The sequence below is a fragment of the Sinohyriopsis cumingii genome, chromosome 7 (genome assembly GCF_028554795.1).
Source record: "Sinohyriopsis cumingii isolate HCF-2022 chromosome 7, ASM2855479v2, whole genome shotgun sequence".
Taxonomy (NCBI): domain Eukaryota; kingdom Metazoa; phylum Mollusca; class Bivalvia; order Unionida; family Unionidae; genus Sinohyriopsis; species Sinohyriopsis cumingii.
The window spans coordinates 78,112,070-78,122,931 of NC_142967.1; the positions used below are offsets into that span (position 1 = coordinate 78,112,070).

At 34.1% G+C, this 10,862-nt stretch overlaps 1 long non-coding RNA gene across 1 annotated transcript; it reads right to left on the reverse strand.

Annotated features, from left to right (window-relative positions):
* Positions 1 to 1,252: 1,252 nt before the first annotated feature.
* LOC149795580 (uncharacterized) lies at positions 1,253 to 9,977 on the reverse strand. The gene is made up of 3 exons (XR_016422126.1): positions 9,877 to 9,977; positions 8,355 to 8,579; positions 1,253 to 1,373 (listed from the first exon to the last, which is right to left on the reverse strand). It is a non-coding gene; the product is annotated as an uncharacterized LOC149795580 (long non-coding RNA).
* Positions 9,978 to 10,862: the final 885 nt, after the last annotated feature.

Here is a 10,862-nt window from a genome sequence, read left to right on the forward strand (position 1 = left end):
GTCTGAAGTTTCTCTGTGGTTAAACTGATAATCAAGTAGCACGTGTATATCACGAACTGTGGTCATACATGCACTTTCATCAAAACATTGACTCGGGTCTTCAGAAATCCCGGCACGACTTCAATTCCTTATACCTGATTTATTACGTTTCGTTGAAACGTCCATAGTTGTTTAGGCAGTCCGTGGTTGGACTAGACTTTCATGCACGTATTGTTAATCTGGCTGGTTGCCCAGTTGTTGATAATTAATAATGTATTATTGTGATCCTCTCTGACAAGACTCTGTTGTTGAAGGACGCGGGTAGCCGAGCGACATTGACACGTCCGTGGAAAATACGTATTGATTTTCTTAAATTCGTAATTCAATAGCACAGTTTAAAATAATACCATATCAAGAAGTTAAAGTTGAACTTAGCAAAAACCAGCTAGCTAAAACAAAGTTCTTACTCAGACTTCTCCGAACTAGTTAACTAGAATAATTCTAGTGTGGTTAACCCCAAAGACAACCGCATCAGCTTCATGCAGACAAATATAAAAACATCTCGGAGACATTAAAATTGCAAAATGCATAGGTGAAATAAATGCTAGAGAGTGGTGGAATATTTTAGTTCCTCGCGGATATTCCATAAGTCCAATGCTACCTTCCATTTTCCTTAAATAGTTTACGTTATCTTCGTTCTTGATGTTTTCTTTCGTCACTAACACTTTGTACAGCTTTGAGATTTAAAAAAAATTAGAAATCATTTCCGGTGTAAGCATGCTTTAATGATTCCGAAATTTAAAATCCATGTGTAAATCATACATATGGAACATGAAATCCGAATTAAAAGTATTTGAAGAAAAGGAACACATCGATTAGGTGTACAACATAATATTAGAAATAAAAATGCCAACACCCACTGTTTTTTTTAATATTCAGCACCTACTTTTTCGATCACGATCCAGCACCCCATACATATACAAAGCTCCTGTTGTTATGTTCAAAACTCCATGCCTACTTTCCGACGAAAAGGGTATGATATAAAAGAAAAGAGATGAAATCATACAAACATACCTAGCACAATACCAAAGTTTACGTGTGCGTGAACGAAAACATCATCAGATTAGGTAGGCGGATATGATATTTCAGAGATAGACGAGAGAGAACGTGAAGAACATTTCTAAAGTGAATATGTTTGCATAATACAATAACAGGTCAACACGAGGTTTTAAATCAACATGTTTTGCTTAATAAGCCCCCACCCCACCCACCCCCTCGACGCAGCAAGCAATAAAGGAGAGGATAATTGTTTGTCGTTCTGCTCAGAGTTTGATGTCGTTGCCCGCTTTTGGTAAGACTTCCACAGGGCGCAAGTCAAATGTGAAATGTGAAAACTGAAAAGAAAAGTTAAGAAATAAAAATGAAAAATATAAAAATTAAAACACTTAATTAAAAATGAGATCAGAAAATGAAAATCGATGCTGTTTATGATAAAAGAATTAAAATTTATAATTGGGACAAAAAATGAATTATTGAAAATGAAATTGAATAGACAATTTTAAAGTTAACATTGAGAATGTAAATTAAGAAACGAATTTTGAAAAACAATTTTAAAATGAAAATTTAAAAAATGAGCTTTGGTAAATTTAATTTGTAGAAGAAAATGGAAGATGAAATTTTTTAAAGAAAGGCAAATTTGAGAAACATAAAGATTAAAAATCCCTAAAACTGTAGCCTGAAAGCATGTCTTAAAACATGATGGCAAACATACAAATAGGACAGATGTTCTTAACTACCCTTACGTTTATTGAATGCTAGCATATAAGTATATTTGTAGGTACAGTGTTTGTAAACACTCCAACCCATGTTTGTGTGTGATAGTGTGAATTTGTGTATGATTCAGTTCCTCTTCTTTTACATTGTAGCCTCTAGCCTGTTGATTGATAGTACTTTACGTCTTTGTAAGGATAGGTTGTGCATATTCCTACCCATTTTAGTTGCCTATGAAATGTGGGGATGCTGGATAGTAGATAACTTGGTGCTAGTCACTTTAACAGCGTATTGGATAGTATATGTAGGATATTGGTCGCTCTACATGTGTATTGATGATATAGACTGAGTGTTGCATAAGAGATAATTGGATACTGGATGGTAAATAATTGGGTGTTGGTCATTCCAAAAGGTGTATTGATGGTATAGAGCAGGATTTTGATATTATATAACTGTGTGATGGATACTAGATAACTGGGTGGTTGTCACTTCAAACGTGGTGTCAATATAGTGGTTTGTAGTTAGTAGAGCACTAAGTTTGGGTGTACTGGTTCGTAAGTTCAGTTTTATTGTTAAATGTCCCGCTAGATAGTATAGAGCAGGGCTCGGCAACCTTTTGATAATAGTGTGCCAAAGTAGGATTTCTAATTCATTCAGCGTGCCAACAACCTATATTCCTATAAGTCTACCTGCTCTACCATATTTTTATATATTATATAAGTACTCGTATATATGAAACTCCTATTAAAACAAATAAATTTGATCTTGAATTTATTATATTGATATTTAATTAAAGAAACTGAACTTAAAAACTTCAATTGAATGTAATTAATCTGTATCTCAATCAATGTGAGCCTTGTCCTTGCATGCTCTTGGTTAATTGTTCAATATCAGGTACATATTTGGTCACGTTCAGCTTCACACAGGCTTCTGAATGTTCAGGTGTTAGGTGACTTCTTTGTGGACTTAAAACAGCTTTCATGTGAGAGAAAATCTTTGCACAAGTATAAGTTGAACCAAAAGCTGAAAGTAGAGCAAATGCAACTTTCTTGAAACAGACGAATGCTTCAGGGAGGGATGTCAAGCAGTTGAGAATAGCAGCTGACTTTTCTAAGCAGTTTCCTTCCAGAGATTTCCGCAATTCGGCAAATTGTTATGTCCATAATTCTGCTGTCTTAAATTCAACATGCTGCATTTCAAAATCGTCAATATCCATCCACCTAAAAAGATCCAGATCTAATTGGGTAGTGGTCAGATCAAGCAAGTCAGGCTTGATGAGGTATGAAAATATGGGTCCATGAATTTGAAAATCTTGACTTTGTTTAGCAAACTCCACTTTGAGTGCTTCAATGTACTTCTGAAGCTCATCTGTATTCACTGTAACTAGATCTCAATGAGTCTTCACATTTGGGAATACTTGAATGTTTTGGCGTTGATATCCCGCAAAATATGTCCAGTTTCAACGCTAATCCTTTCCAGTAGCCAAAAAGTTCAAGTACTGGTTCACCCTGTCCTTGTAAATGCAAGTTCAACTCATTTAAATGTGTCTTTTTGTCAGTCATAAACATCAACTTCAACAGCCAGTCCTCATCATTCAATTCCGGAAAATGTTGTTCTTTTTCATCAAGAAACACCTTAATTGCTTCCAGACAAGAAAAGAATCTTTTCAAGACTTTACCTCGACTAAGCCAGAGAACATTGCCGTACAACAGGAGATCTGCATATTCACTCTCAATTTCTTGTAGAAGAGACTTGAATTCCATGTGAATCAATGAAAAGCGGGAAGCTATAAAGTTGACTATCTTAACAACAGTTGCCATCACAAAATGCAAGTCCAAATGATGAGATCTTTGCACACAAACTCTGTATAATGCAATGGAAGTTTAATACTCGACGTCCAACGTGATTCTCAAGAAGTGTGACAAATCCTTTCTTTTTGCCAACCATTGCACCAGCACCATCAGTTGTTACACAGAATAATTTATTCAACTCGATGTTCTGATTTTTGAAATAGGTTACGAATGCAGTCAGAATGTCCTCTGCTTTGGTCGTATCATGAAGAGCTAACAAGCAACACAACTCTTCATAAATACAATTATTTTCACAAGATCGTGCGACTACAGCTAGGCGTAACAAGTCATTCAAGTCGACACTTTCATCAAAAGCGACACTAAATACAATAGCTTGATTTAATCCAGTCGTTTAACTGTTACATTTTTAGCCAAATCGGTTATGCGCCTCTCAATTGATCTTGCAGAAGCTGGTATTTCTCGAATCCGAGACAGTATAGTTTCTTTATTTGGTAAATCACTGAACAGAATTTCAGCACTGCTCAAAAACGTTTCTTTGATGTACTCTCCATCTGTAAAAGGTTTGCCTTTCGAAGCCACACACTGAACAATTTTGTAACTATATTCAGTAGCTTTATTCTTCATTCCAACTGCTTGAATCAAAATACCAGTTTGTTTCTTGAAACCAGAAATTGCTCTTTTGATGGCTTCACTTTTCTCTTCATATGTTTTAAACTTGGATTGATGTTTGGTTTCATAGTGTCTTTGTACACTAGACGTACGACACACAACACTTTCACAACAGAAAGCACAAACAGCACGATCCTTTTGTTGTATAAATCCATATTCTTTTGTCCAATTTTCTTGAAACGGGCGTTGATCAAGTTTTTTTGCCTTTTTCCGGCCATATTAGGGGTACTGTATTTAATACAAGAACATAAGAAATAATAATAAAACTATAAACGTTTAACACGTTGGCCGCGTTGCTCACTAATATAGCCTGCTGCTGTCCAGTAAAAGCGGACATGTAGCGACACCTAGCTAATGCAATAAATATTAAGAAAATGATATGGCGCCGTCCAGTGCACGCAGCAGCCATTATGCTGACGTACGTTGTTTTGACTTGCATTGAAAAACATCTTTTTTTCCACTTATTTCCTTTTTGGGGGTCTTCCGCGTGCCATTGAAAATCGCTCTGCGTGCCAAGTCTGGCACGCGTGCCGTAGGTTGCCGACCCCTGGTATAGAGAGCCATAATGTGAAACATATGGATAGTTGTAACATTAAATTTCACGATAAAGGACATATAAATACATGATGTTAAACCTAGAGACGTGTTTTAAATCAAATTTTGCTTGAGAGGTCATAGGGACCCAAAACAAAACGTTTAAAGAAAATGTTGAATTCTCATATTTTAAAGAATCTAGTGGTCCAGAATTCACATATAATACTTCCTTACCGAAATCAAAAATTTAGCATCGAAGTTTCCGTGGACTAGACTTGACGCACGTTCATTCTTTTTTACATTGTACTATTAGATGAGGTGTCAATATATTTAGGTTATTGTTTAGAATTAATATAACAGTAATTCCCATTTTATTACATGTGATACGCAAAATTCGTTTGTTACACATTACTTTTATAATTAAGAAAACCTTTTGACTCTAGGACATACCTATGCTGGGATTTTGGTGGGAAAGATGTCCGTTATCTATTGTTTATTAAAAGATTCTTAGGGGCAAGTTTACGACAAGTACATTCAAAAGGATGACAACAGGCGGGCCTTGAACAGTTTGAATTTATCATTGTAAATCCTCGTTCACTACATTATGGGTAGCTGTAATGAAAAAAAATAAAAATCTTTAGTTGCTTCCGGACGACTTTAGTTTTTGGATGATCTAGACTCACTTTATCCAGTGGAGATAAATGGTGTTGGATTTGGGTCAATAATGTCCTTTTCAAAACATCTACCGTGATATTCTACCAATGCATCTGAAAGAGTGTTGGGTGCCACAGAACGTCGTCGTCGCTTGGCTTCTGGAAATGTGTGATTGTTTCATAACAGTAGATGATTCAAATTTATTTTGACTAGATTACATTACTTTCCCTATATAAAGATTGCCTCTCGACCTAAAACAAATACACTCATTATGTTTTCCATCTCAGAAGAGCCAAAGCAGAATGCCCCTCTCGTCTGATATTTTTAGGCAGTCATTCGAAAGTATTCTTCCAATAAGACTACGGTCCGTTCCACTCGAGATGAAAGGCAAGATATTTTCTATGTCTGTCAAGAAAAGGACCTTAAAATCCACAATGTTTACAACTTCAAAGAACAGGAAAGACAGGAAAATTGATGCAAAGGTAAAGATACCTGTTGTCGTTCTCAGGAAGAAAGGACATTGGCCTTCATGGTTCCCAAGAAAAAAGAGAACATAGAAAATGAGAAGCAGAAACAGAAGAACCCTTTCCAGTAAAGCACTTCGGGTTAGAAAAGATGAAGAAACAGTAGAAGAGTAAGAACATATACAAGTAAAGAAATACAAAAAAGGAAAACAATAAAAAAGCTGACTTGAGCGATGTGCTATTAAATTTCATCGCGATTCTTAATTCAGGAGAATATGCCAGGAAAAGAAAGGAAAAGAGTATATTTGTCTTGATTTGTTCTATTAGTATGAATCACATACTCACAATTTTACAGACAAAATGGTGTTTTGTTGGATAGTAAGTATGCGCTGTTGGATTGTAAATGTAGGGTGTAAGAAGATAACAAGTTGTTTAGTGAGTGTTGGGTGTTGGTCACTAAAAAGGGTGAAATTCTAATCTGTATGCATATTTTGCACAACTTGAAAATAATTTAATTTTGCATTTTGCAATTTTTAAATGTGTCCCAATATTTTTCAGTTTTCGTTAATTTTGGTATAGTTTGTTTATGTTGAATTTGTAAGAAACAACGTAATTTGTAAATGTTTCACGTTTAATTATTTCTCATAATTTGTAAAATCTCTTTTTACGATTTTTAAATTTTGGGGGGAATTTCTTTTAGTCTTCACTAAATTTCGTAAAAGTTTATAAATGTTAGTATCCCTTTTAGCTTCCATCATATTTTAAAATTTACTCTCAGCTAAGCACCATATGGGTTTTGGGATTCTAATGCTTGTCCAGACTAAATAATTATATTTTTATTTCGGATATTTTTTAATCTCCGCAGAAGTCCGGTACAGCGTCGTAATATTTGGACCACTGTTTTAGTCTATGCCAGAATTTATTACCTTTTTCGCATTGTTCTCATGTGCAGCTGAAGTCCGTGCTAGTTTGGAAACTTTAATGTTTCGTGGCCCAAATTTCTAAAACTATTTCTTCCAGATATTTTCAGTCACCTCTAATGGCCACTACAGTTTCATAATTTTATTGCTATTTTTGTCTCTGAGCCAATCAGATCTAATGTTCTCGAATTATTATCAGTCTCTATTCGAGTAATTTTAGTTCTACAATTAATCTAATCGAATTAGTCTACTGTTCCGGCATTTTTCTAGTCTACATTAGATTATGGGACATTTTCGTAATTGTAGCATTAATTTTTAACTCACATCCATTTTAGTGTTATAATGGGTTGGTTACCTTGATTATAACTATTTATTATATCAGTACAATATATACAAACGACCAACACTGCCAACATAATGTGACATATAGGTAATGGTTTATATACAAATATCCACTAGGCATCAGGTGACAATACATGACGAGTTGGATAGTATGTTTGCCATTTGAGGTCAACCCCTTCTAACAATGATGCAATGTAGCCCCATCTGAGGTCAACCCATTCTAACATTGTAACAATGTAGCCCCTTTTGATGTTAACCACTTCTAACCATGTTACCATTTACCCTCATTATTACGACCCCAAAAGGGTACACAATGTTAAATTCTTCACTGACCTCCAAGAGCCAAAAAATGTAAATCTATGGAGCTTATATACTTATCATATAACGACAATAAATCATGTTCTCGCTTCCTTTTAATACACACTGCCTACACTAAATATCCTAGCGTCTCTGTATGATGGTTGTCAATAACATAGACTTTAAACGTTTTTCCAGTTCAAAATAAAGTCAAGCCACACGAAAAATGTAACCATTGACTACTGTCTATAATATAAAATTATCAGAAGCATTTTTTAAGAGTATAAATAAGATGGGGATTCCAAACATATACCTGGATCATTGTTTTTAATCATGCTTGTCAACGTTTCAGATTACATGGGATTAATGCAGTCCCGTTCGATGCCATAGGACCAGATCAATCCTTTTCTTCTGACTGAGTAGCAAATTAAGTATTAAAAATGTTTTGTTTTCTACTTCATTGATTTTGCTGTGATAGGTAATAATTTTAAGTAAGACTGAATTAAAACAAAAACTGAGTAAATGTTTAACAGGATTACCCTAATTTGATACACAGTACCACTTTTTGCTTTATTGTTTTATATATTAATTAATTAATTAACTAATTAATTAATTAATGAAATTAATTTTTTAATTTATTTATCAAGTAATTTTATTTATTTATTTATTTATTTATTTATTCATTTATTTATTAGCGTATATAATTATCAGACTAGTTATATATTTTCTTCACGTACGAATTTGTATATATTGGGTCTTAAAGACTAGTGCGACATAAACGAAATATGCAGGAAGATCAGACTAGTGATAAATTTGATAGCTAATGGCATCTACAGTTCAAGTGGGATGTGTGTGTGTGTGTGTGTGTGTGTGTGTGTGTGTGGTGTTCTAACTAATATTTCAAATTTACTTACTATTCTTAATCATCACGCGTATTTCATAGATTTGCTTCAGGCTGTATTGCGTTTTACGTGGCTAAGGTTGTTCTGGCTGGTAAACAAACATTTGTACGTCCTTGGTGTTTTTGGCACAGAATTCATGGGGTTCCGCCCATGACCTTGGTGGCTGACGGCAATCTCCCAGTGGTAGTAGGTTGTATTATTTCTTAGCAAGGCCATTTGTTCCACGCCATGCTATTTCTACCAGAATAATGAAAAGGGACTTGGAGTTATAAAGCAATGTATTAACGTCTGTAGTAGTAGTAGTAGTAGTAGTATTAGCATTAGTAGTAGTAGTAGTAGTAGTAGTAGTAGTAATAATAATAATAATAATAATAATGATGATGATGAGAAATATATATCCAGGCTCGCATAATTAGCTAACAGTTTATATTAAGGTCATGCAATCAAAACAAATTTACATGTAATTAGTAAAGATTCTATGGGTCTCACAGCTTCTGTATAAAATAATAAGAATATAACAGAAGTTGATATAAAAGTTATAGTTTAAGACACTGTTATCAAATAGACATTTTACATGACATATCACAGCTACCGATTCAACATTAAAATATTTGTAGAGGTTTGTTTTCTTAAAATCTGAAAAAGTTGGTGCTAGTTCAATATTCTACTGTAAACTAATCCATAAAAGTGTCCTGGGTTAAGCAACAGATTTCTTAACATACTCTGTCCAGACGTATTTTATATCTCAAATCATTTGTTTTGTTTTTTCACTCGACCATGTAGCCCTTGTGCCTAATATTCCTTATAAACATAAGAACATAAGATTTTTATGAGCTAAATTATTAATAATATTGAAAGCAAAAGATGCTTTTGCTAAAAATAATGTAATTTTTAAGTGGCATCTATCAACGAGTGTTGAGATGATCTAGCCGTGGAAATGTCGTTGACATTTGAAATAACCATGGTTGCTTTTTCTGTCACCTGTATAGTCTCTACCAGTACGAACAATTACTGGATTCTCCGATCACAATATAATGTAGATAAAATAAGGAGAAGGGAAAAAGGCTACAGTATACACATATCGGATCAACTGATGTCAAATCCTCTAACACTTCATAAAATTCACATTTTCTTAGCAGTCTTTACAGTTGATTGAACTGGGATAAAGCAAAATATGGAACCAGAAGAGTGCTACTCCTGTGATGACATCAATCTAATCTTCGAAACAATGAAAATTTATTCCTTTATTACCATATCAAAGATAAAAAGGTCTTTCCTCTAAATCGAAACAAACATCAAGATGTATATTAACAACAACCATGCAATTAAATCAATGTGGATGATTAACGTGTTTTCAAAACATACAACACAATCACTTGTCTAGTGATGATATTCCTTCATGGTCGAGAGACTTGAAATAAAACGGCAAGCATACCGAAGTATAACTATCACAACTGATACATCAACAATAGTAAATTACAATTATTTAAAATAGAGCAATGACATAAAATATGCATTATTTCATGGTACTTACAACGTTCTTTCGCAACCATGTAAGCGTACCGTTTCCATACAATTTGTGATCGTTCTAGTCGCGTATCTGACCGTTCCAGGTTCGTACCATTTCAAATTATACACGTATTATCTCTTCGTCTCTGTGCTGGTTCGTACTTACCGTACTGTTTCGTATTTAGCTTACTGTTACAAAGTAGTTCTTTGCGTCTCGTTATCTGTAGTAAGTGAAATTCTGTTTTTGGCGTTGATTCAGTTTTAACAAAGTTTATCGATTCCTCGGAAATTCTTTGAAAAAGAGTAAACATTATAAACATTGAAAACAACCGTTCAAATGGTTTAAATGTCACCTGGTCATCCTAATGTTTCGTGTCTTATAGCAGCGTTAAATCAAAAGGACTCAGATCAGAATTATTACTTCTCGTTCAGTACCTACGAATGTAGTCCCAGTCTATGTTTAGAGCATTTTTTTCCCTCTCGTTTTGGTGATGACGCATGATTTAGATTTAGGCATTCTTGGTACTGATTTAAAGCAATTTATTTATTATTTAGAATATGAGCATTACGGCTTTGTTGTGTGTATTTTGGCGACAGTGCACAATGAGTTTTGAAGCATTGTTGCTGGTGCATAAGTGAAATTTGTGCCTTAGTGCACAATGGTTTATTTACAGTGCAGCCTCTCAAAAATGTCAGTTAACATATGAGAAGAACGTCACCGTGAGTTCATCTCTGAGTATAATTTTATAATTTCAACACAGTGGAAATGAAAGTACCGAGAAACAAATGTCAGGACTATATGTAAAAAATAATTGTGATCAGAGTCCTGTCAGTGACATGGCCATAAAACGTTAAATTGAAATCGCAAATTTGTTATTAAAAGTAGACATAAAAAATTTGACGGTTTGTATATACTCATTTTAAACATAGAACTATTCCCCAAAAATTGACATTTGCAATTTTTACAAGAACTATTTTTAAAATGTGTTGCAGTTAGGTTCATATTTATAA